Raw genomic sequence first — 8,917 nt, forward strand, 5'->3', positions numbered from 1 at the left:
CCAACCTGTGGTTCGTGAGCTGCATGTGGCTCGCGAGCAGGTCAAATGCAGCTCCTGCGCCACGGCTACGTCAGGTGACCAGCAGCAGGGTTATTCTGGTGTGGGGGCTGCTGGGTAATCCAAATCCCTGGCTGTGGGAAGAAGGGAGCTGGCAGGGGCTGCTGGAGCTGTCATCACCAGGTCACCCTGGGACTCAGCACGCTCTTTACCTAGCCCAGCACCTACTGCACAGAAGCGGAGGAACTGCTGTGAAGCCAAGGTCGCCTGTATCTCCTGGAGCTCCACTGCCTTTTGCCTCTGTGTTATATGTGGCACAGATGCACATATTGTGACTCTTAGCAGCATGGAGAGTGTTAAGAGGTGACTTACACAGTTGGAAAGACTGGATAGCCTCAGTTTAAGTTATGCATAATACAAAGTCCTAGTATTTATAAGCTTGTATGAGTTACTGTTTGACTAGGGAAGAAGGCATCTAAACGAAGGACTTTTACACTGAAATCACAGTGGGATTAGTCATACATATCCACTGGGCAGGGGGGGAAATTCAAAAATAAATCTATCTTCATTGAGTCGGAACAATAGAAAAGGTCGATGTTTCAGAACAGATCCTCATACGGTTAAAGATTTAAGAACCTAAGGACTGATGCAATATGCTTTAGTTTCTTATTCAGTAAAGAAAAGGTAAATTGCACTTACCTTTCTTTACCAAAGCAAGCTTTTTCAGAACAGAGTATTAAGAATTAGATTTAACATCCCGCGATGCTTAGCACAGATTTGTGCAGTCAACCAACTTGGCATTGTAAATAACTTTTTTTTTTTTAATATTGATGGTTAAGTTTCTCCTTATCTGTTTTATGGCACTACAGTAAACCAATGGAATAACTTAATATTTAACAAGTAACTTGTCTTACAACTCATTCAGCTCCGCGAAACAACTCTTTGGCAGAGTCCACAGGACATAGAAAGAAAAGCTCTAGTTCACCCTTCTGCACTGATCCGATGATCGCTCCTGGTAGGAAGTTACCAGATCATATTGCAGCTTTCTTCTGATGCTGCACTCTGACTTCCTTTAGAATAAAATCTGGATATGCAAAATACAGCACATAGCTTATTCTTCCCTAACATGGCAATTGAGACTTAGCCAGCCTGAATGAATCCCGTGGCATGTATCCAGGTGAATTTAGTCCACGCTGTAGGCTGGGACTTTGCTAGCTTCACTTTCTTATCCTATTCCGAGCTGCGACAGTAAAATGTTTACATGTACAAGAAAAATACTCTATTTAAATCTGAGTACTTATTTAAAAAATAGTTTTACTGTGCTTGGCAAGCTTCATTTCCAATAAGGAAACACACATCTTGGTTCTAAATTCCTGTCAAGAGCTGTACAAATAATAACTGCAAATAAAAAAAAGAATGCTAGCCTTCTTTTTGCCCTCAAAGATTATATATAATCTTTCAGGTAGTTTATTAGTAAAATAGATTTAGCGTTACAAGAACAAAACTAATTTTATGGCCTTAATGCTTCAAGAATCAGAAAGAGAGAAAGGAGTAATGGTAATTCCATTTTATTATTTTCTTTTCCTCTTATACTGATTAGCCTTTCATTTAAAGAATATACTTAAATCCTTTAGTCTTTCAAGCTTATAATTTGTGACATTAGAGAAAAATTATGCAATATTCTATATCACACCATTTTATCTAGAAAAAGGCAAAAAAATTCCATTTTCCTCTGCTATCACATTAGCTTTATACTCTTGGGTTTAATATTGTTTACACATAGGTACTGGTAGCTGAAATGCTGCTTCCAAAGTTCATAACTACTCAATGCACTAGTATATAAATACTTATTAACTGAAGGTTTTATGAAGTATCAAAACACTCATAAAAGTCATAGGTAAACTTCAGTCAGAAAATACCAAAAGCAAAAATATGATTGTTATATGTTTGATGTATGCCATTATAAAATAAATGTGTAATATAATGTGCTGATAGTATCTGCTAGAACAAGAGAGGGGAAAAAAAAAAAAAAGTACTGGGAACCATTACAATTGTGATATAATTTCTTACTGATTTAAGACCATGTACAAGCAAATATTTAATGTTTAGGCTATAACTGGACTGACCTAATATGCAATAGTATGTCTATGTCTATTCATACCCAATACATATGAGTATCCTCCACAGAAATAGTTCAATGGGAAGCTGTGTCCTTCATCATATGGAAGTGGCCTATGTTATTCTTCTGCTCCCCAAACATAACTTGATTTCCATATCACCATTTAATGGCCTTTGCCTGTTTCATGCTGGGCACACATCTCTCCTCACCTTTTCATGATGTAGTGAAATCTTCCCTCAAATCCTGCTCTGTAAGGGTTTTAGCTCAATAAAGCCACTCTTTTAGTAGATGCACTTGTCAGTCCATGGATAAGTTTAGGGTAGACATGCATGTGAATATGAAGCTATTGCTACACATGAAATGCCTGTTATTCACATGTTGCTCTTATAGCTGGCTGTATCAGACACTACCAGATGAATCATGAGGAAGGAGGGGCAAAAAGAAGGTGAGGCTTTCAACAAACTATCTGGCAGCTATCAAAATTGCTAGTATTAAAGCATGAAAAAACCCTGTATGGTAAAGAGTATTTGAGGATGATCTCTAACTTCTGCTGGTCATCAACCTGTCATAACAAACTTGACTGTTACATCCTTTCTCAAAGTCTGCTGAGCTAGTAGGACATTTCTTGGATTCCTTTTCCTACTAAAAAGAGTTGTAACCTTTCACTACACCCTGAAGCAATTAAGCATTGTTGTAGTAACTCGAAGTTCTATCACCGATGTATGAGCAGCAACATCTACAGCCTACTGGCTTACTGATCGTTACAGTGCAGTCCTAACAAACCAGAGTTGGTTTGCTGTCTCTCAGCCATCCCTTAAAAATACTTAGAGGGTAGAGATAAAGCAACAGCTCTTCTCCTTATCAACTGATACTCAGACAGCAGTTATTTGGAAGCTGCTCCTTTAAGAGAAGGCTAGATGGTTGCAATCCAAAGGCTCTGTGTCAAAAGGAAGGGACAAAGATCTGAAGAAAGTTCAGCATTAGCACTACTCAGCCAAGGAGGAGAGAACAGGAAGAAACTGGGAGTTCACTGGAAGCAGTATCAGGAAACAAGAGAAAAGAGACAGGAACAGAGCAAAGAGAGTAGCTGGCACACGGCACAGGAAGAATGAAAATCAAATTATGCATCCACCTGAAGAAAGGTCAAGTACCACCAAAGCGTGGAAGCAACAACCGCTGTTCAGCCTGTCTTTTGATTCTTTAACAAGCGTTGCATAATTTCCAGTGGGTAAAATAAAGAAGTCTCTCTGAGCCTAAATTCTCATCCCTGAAGAATGAGGGGTCATGATAAATAAAAATCTAGTAATTGTCTTGTTCAATTTGTTTAGAGAAAATTAAAACAACATTAAGTCAAATGTGGAAGGAGACAAGAGAAACACATATGGAAGAGAAAATACTTTTAAAAAGTGATCTACACCACGTTGAGGGATGTCACCTGGGTTGAAAAAAATAAAACATCCTTCATGAAAGTAAAACTGGAAAGGACAGAAACATCCCTGTAAGAACCACTATATGTTATAGGCACCTGCATTTGAACATGTCAAATGTGATCAGCTGGACACATGCCAGTAGCCTTCAGTATTTTATTGCTAAAGAACTACCAAACATTTATCTGTGCCTGTCTATTGTGGACTGCTTTTTGCTGCACTTTTCAGAAAGTCACTTTTGCCCCATTTAGTTCTGAAGCAAAAGCATCAGCAAAACGAGCAGAGGTGGACAGATAATGAGTCACGAGCTCCTAAACATTTAAAAATCACATACCTAATGACAAGATTGGCCACTGCCTCATCCAAATTGTTGTTTTATGAAAGAGTTAGGGCTCCAGTGCATGAGTTTAATACCATGTGTTTACCAAGCTACAGTAAACTATCCGTGCATTCTTAGGTCATTACAAATATAAGATAAAACGCACTTGCTTCAACTCTTTCATTAAGGTATGAGCTAATACATTCTATCTTGTATTTGCCATAGGTTAAAAACATGTTCAACATCAGTCACTGTGGTTCAGCTGACACAAGCTGCTTGTTAAGGCAAATTAATTCTGTCGCATGTTTCAGACCTCTGCCAATGAAGCCACTCAATTCAGAGTAACACATTTGCCCAAATCAAAAGTTCAGAGAATCAAAGAATGTTTCAGGGAAAAAGTATCCTCTGGGGCTGCTTAAAATGTTATTTTAAAAGACAATTCCAATCTGGTGAAACATATTTAACATTTAATTCTGTCTCATTTAAGGAATGTCTACATCTCTTTGCTTGAGATGGACAACAGGAACCAAAGCTTTAATAGCTTTTTTTTTAATCAGCAGAAGCTCAGAACCTGTCTGAATGAAGAGAATACAATGTCCCTGACATTAGTAGGAAAAAGAAAGCTGCAGTATTAAGGAATGAGACATGGCAACAAGGAGGCATTTTTAACCAGATTGTATGTAACTCCATTAGTTTATTAATTATTAATCTATATATGTGTATTAATCCCTATATAACTGCATGCCAAACTAGAATTTTGTGTAGAAGTTTGTGTGAAATGGTTAATTTTCCTTGTGCCTTCAACTCAGGTGCTGAAGACTCTACTAAAAAATCATCAAGGGCAAGAAAAGAGGACTTGGGGCCTCAGCTTCACCTTTGGGAAGGCAGTGGAGCAAATAACCTTGAAAGTAACCTTGGGGGAAAAATAACCTTCAAATAACCTTTGGGGGGTTGGGGGTGGAAGGGTGGTGATCAGAAGTAGTCAGCCTAGACTTATGAAGGGGAAATGATGCTTAATTAACTAACCTGACAACCTTCTATGATGAGACGACTGGCTTAGTAGATGGGGGTAGCCAGGGGATATTATTTATCACCACTTTAGTCAAGCTGTTGACTCTGTCCCCCATAACATAAGAAACTTTTATTTTTATTTTTTATTTTTTTTACCATAAGGGTAACTGGAACAGGCTGCCCAAAGAGCTTGTGTAGTCTCCATCCTTTGAGGTATTCAAAACCAAGTGGACACAGTCCTGAGCAATCTGCTCTCACTGACCCCTGCTTTGAGCAAGCGGGTTGGACCAGACAATCTCCACAGATCCTTACCAGCCTCAACTGTTGTACGAAATCTTACACTTCTTACTAATGTTCAAATATCAGAAAGAGAACTTTTTCTTTATATGCTGTCTTTAAATACAGAAATATTTAAAAACATGTATTTTCTTACCTCCTCTAAAACTGTAAAGAGAAATATAACAAAGTTTCTTAAGAACATCCTTAAAGCACCTGTAAAAGAACTTCTACATTTGGTTCTGATCCAGACGTATTTGAAATATGAAAATCAAAGAACATTTTAACAGATGAGCTTCTGGACAGCAGCAGGGGAAACATACTGTTAGGCACTACACTCTACTTGAAACTTGTCCGTTTTGCAAAAGTATAAAGCAGAAAGAAGCAAGACAATCCCAGGTAGACTTTTCTAAGGTGGCTGAACACATTCTGCTGCATCTGTTCATGTCCAGAAACTAAGCATCAGGAAGTTATATTATCACCCTTAAAGGAAAAGATGGATGTCAGAATAACTCTGAGCATCCTCAAAACCACCACACAGGCCAGAGAGCAGAGAAGTATGAATAACTCTGACACATGACACTCATCCATATTTTTGCCTAGTGGAAAACATGAAGTTTAAAATTCCTTCATATTTCTCTATCCTATCAGCAGTATTACTATTTCCACCTAAACTGAGGTTCAGCTAGTTCCATCTCTAGTTGCATGGTTAATGTTCTGAGGCATAAACAAACTGGAATTAGAGATTTTCAGTAAGTTCTATGAAGCACTGATACTCGGTTCTAAAGCTCAAGACATGTCAACACAGTCTTATGACACTCCAACCTTTATTTGTAAAATATACAAACAAATGCTTTGTCTACAGCAGAGAAACAATATTCATCTTCCCCAGATTGCTAATTATTAACCTCACCAAATGTTTTCCACATATTGTTGGTAAGCAATAGCACAAATAAATCATTCCCCCTTGCTTTTTTTTTTTAAAAAGACTAAAGAATCAGTGCAGCCTGCAGTGCACTGGATGTAGCTACACACCACAACCGGGGCAGTCATCGCTGACAGCTCCCATTCTTTGGCGGCTGTCAGAGCCAACAGCTCTACCAGCCAGCCCGCCACTTTTCTCAACTCATCCACCTTCCAGTGCTCCCCCCCTGCACTCCCATCAGTCTTGCACTGTATCCTCACCTACCCCAGCCATGCCCAGCACAGCCGTAAGAATGGCCCTTGGGAGCATGACAGTTCAAGAGAGTGTCTTTAGCTTTTTGTGTTGCAATGAAGTAAGAGAACATAAACAACTGGTTATCATCTCAACTTCGTAGCTTCTTGAACAATCATCTGACCATGCAACAACCCTACAACTGTTCAACCTAAATTTTAGAATGTTTCCTCTTCTGTTTTCTCCCCCATGCTCTGCCATCTTCTGCTTTGCTTCTTCTTTTCACCTAATGCTAAAATCTTTGCAAATGTTTAAACTGGTATGAAACTAGAGAATTTATAACTAAAGGAAAAAGAATCCTAAATACAAAATCTTATAGCAGAAATTATTAGACAATGATAAACAGTGAAAAAGCAAGACCCAAACTAAAACTTCTCAGACTTTAAATTCCCAAGAGAAAGAAAGACATCCAGAGAGGTCAAAGCACATGAACTGTCATTCTAGGTCAGGCAGTAGCACATATCATCCCACCAAGGCTTTCATACATACCAACAGGCAGCAATATTCGAAGGGAAGTTTCCATGGCTAGCATTTGAACCAACCACGGACGCAGCAGTATGGCAACCCAGGAAAAGATGCCCAGGTAAGGAAGCCGCAAACTCAAGGCCATCTACATTAAAACCGAACACCAGGAGGCAAAACACAAAGCACTGGTGTTGGACAATGGTAGATAGAATAAATCAGTGTCAGACCCTAAGCTGAAAGACTGCAATCTCCCATCAACGCACAAAGATGAGATCAGCAGTAACGCCTGATAGTATTTTGTCATCCAAAAGTAAATATAGTTCCAACCAGAACCCTGGGCCAAGCTGAAAACCTTGTGGACTCGAGACAGCCTGCCCAGTTCACTGACAGGATGGAAGGGAGCAGAGGGTTGAGTTTAATTCTGTCAGATCTCTTCACTTGCTTTCCATACCGAGCAGTTGCTATGTTCATTAGTCTTTTTTTATTTCCACACTAATCCTTTCAGTGGTATAAAAGCGGTGTCCACTCAAACAAACAGCAGGCGTGGATTCAGATACCAACACAGAATCATAGAATAATTTCAGCTGGAAAGGACCTCTGAAGGTCATCTGCTCCAAGCCCTGGGCTCAAAGCAAGGACAACTAGATCACAGCAAACACAACCACATTTGCTCCAGCTCATCCTTAAATCCCAGACATGCAATATTCCCTGCATTCCTATGGGAGTTCTGTTGTTGCTGTTGCTTTTAAATCATACTCCTGGTCTCTTGGGGAGCAGCTGCAGCGCAGCACTTCAGCCAGGAAAGCCGCGTGCAGTAACTGGCTAGCCTAGCATACTGGCTCCAGCCCCGCCAGCTCCTACAAAGTGAATGTCAGTAAAGCATTAACAAAATAATCCTAAAACCACAGCACCACTATCCTTATACATGCAAGCTCTTCAAATGCTTCTAAAAGGAAATTTAACTTTAACTTCTGCTATCCATTTATATGCATATATTTATTTATATATGAGAGTTTGAGAGTTCTACCAGACATTCAGCAGTTAGAACTGCAGTCTGTGTATAGAAGATACTGGGAAAGGACTGACTCCCCACCGATATATTAGACACCATCACTCATACAGAGATACCAAACTGATTCACCTACACTCCTGGGAAAGGGATGAGCACCATAAACCACAGAAAGACAGTATGCCTTGCGTCCATGCATATAGATTTCATTTTCCATACAAGTTATGAGGTACTTACAATTTAAGCCTTTTTAAGCTCCTCCCTCCTTCTTCCACCCCCCAATAAGATACACTCAGGGGATCAGGAAAAAAAAAAAAAAACAACTTTATTGCACTAAATCCCTTTCAGCATTCTGTTTTTCACAAGGCATATATTTCAGGGACTTTAGTCCCTCCTCTCCCTTTATTAAGGTCATCTTAATTAACTCTAGCATCTAGTTCACCTACTGCAGGTATCTCTTCCAATTTATATTTAGTTTCCACCCAAAATATTCTGAATCATTCAAGAGCTATGTTGTAAGAGTGTAAAAATTACCAGAATGCTATAACCTAACTCACAGCAGATATGTAGGAGGGGCCTATCTGCATGAAAAGTAGTGAGTGAGTTTATATTCACATTTAGTTTTAACTAAGATTTTGGCTTCTCTTGAATTGCTTCTGCCTTGCCCTGAAAAGTCCCTTATACATAAACATAACAACAGATTAATTTAACAGGAATAAAGTAGTACTATTTCAGAACTGCTTTGCCCATTTTGAACTATCAGGAACCATTTGTCCTCTACTAGCGCCCTAGTACCCCATCAGACATAGCACTGCTCATGCTAAGCAACCGACCCATCCTCGAGATGCACAGTTCCAGCTTTAAAATGAGAACAACCTTAAAGTGGATATAGGAAAGCAAGCTATTATTTAAGCACCATTCATTTTTCAGTGTGTATGTTTACGCAAGAGACGGATCCAAGATTCCACTTTTCAGCATTTTATGCATCTGGTATTATAAAACAAATTTTAATAGACACTTAACAATGTCTAGAAAGATTTTTGTAAGTGTACTGCTTAAGAAAATAAACAGGTTCAGC

Source organism: Antrostomus carolinensis, unplaced genomic scaffold, assembly GCF_000700745.2.
Source record: "Antrostomus carolinensis isolate BGI_N321 unplaced genomic scaffold, ASM70074v2 scaffold3379, whole genome shotgun sequence".
NCBI classification, from domain to species: Eukaryota; Metazoa; Chordata; class Aves; order Caprimulgiformes; family Caprimulgidae; genus Antrostomus; species Antrostomus carolinensis.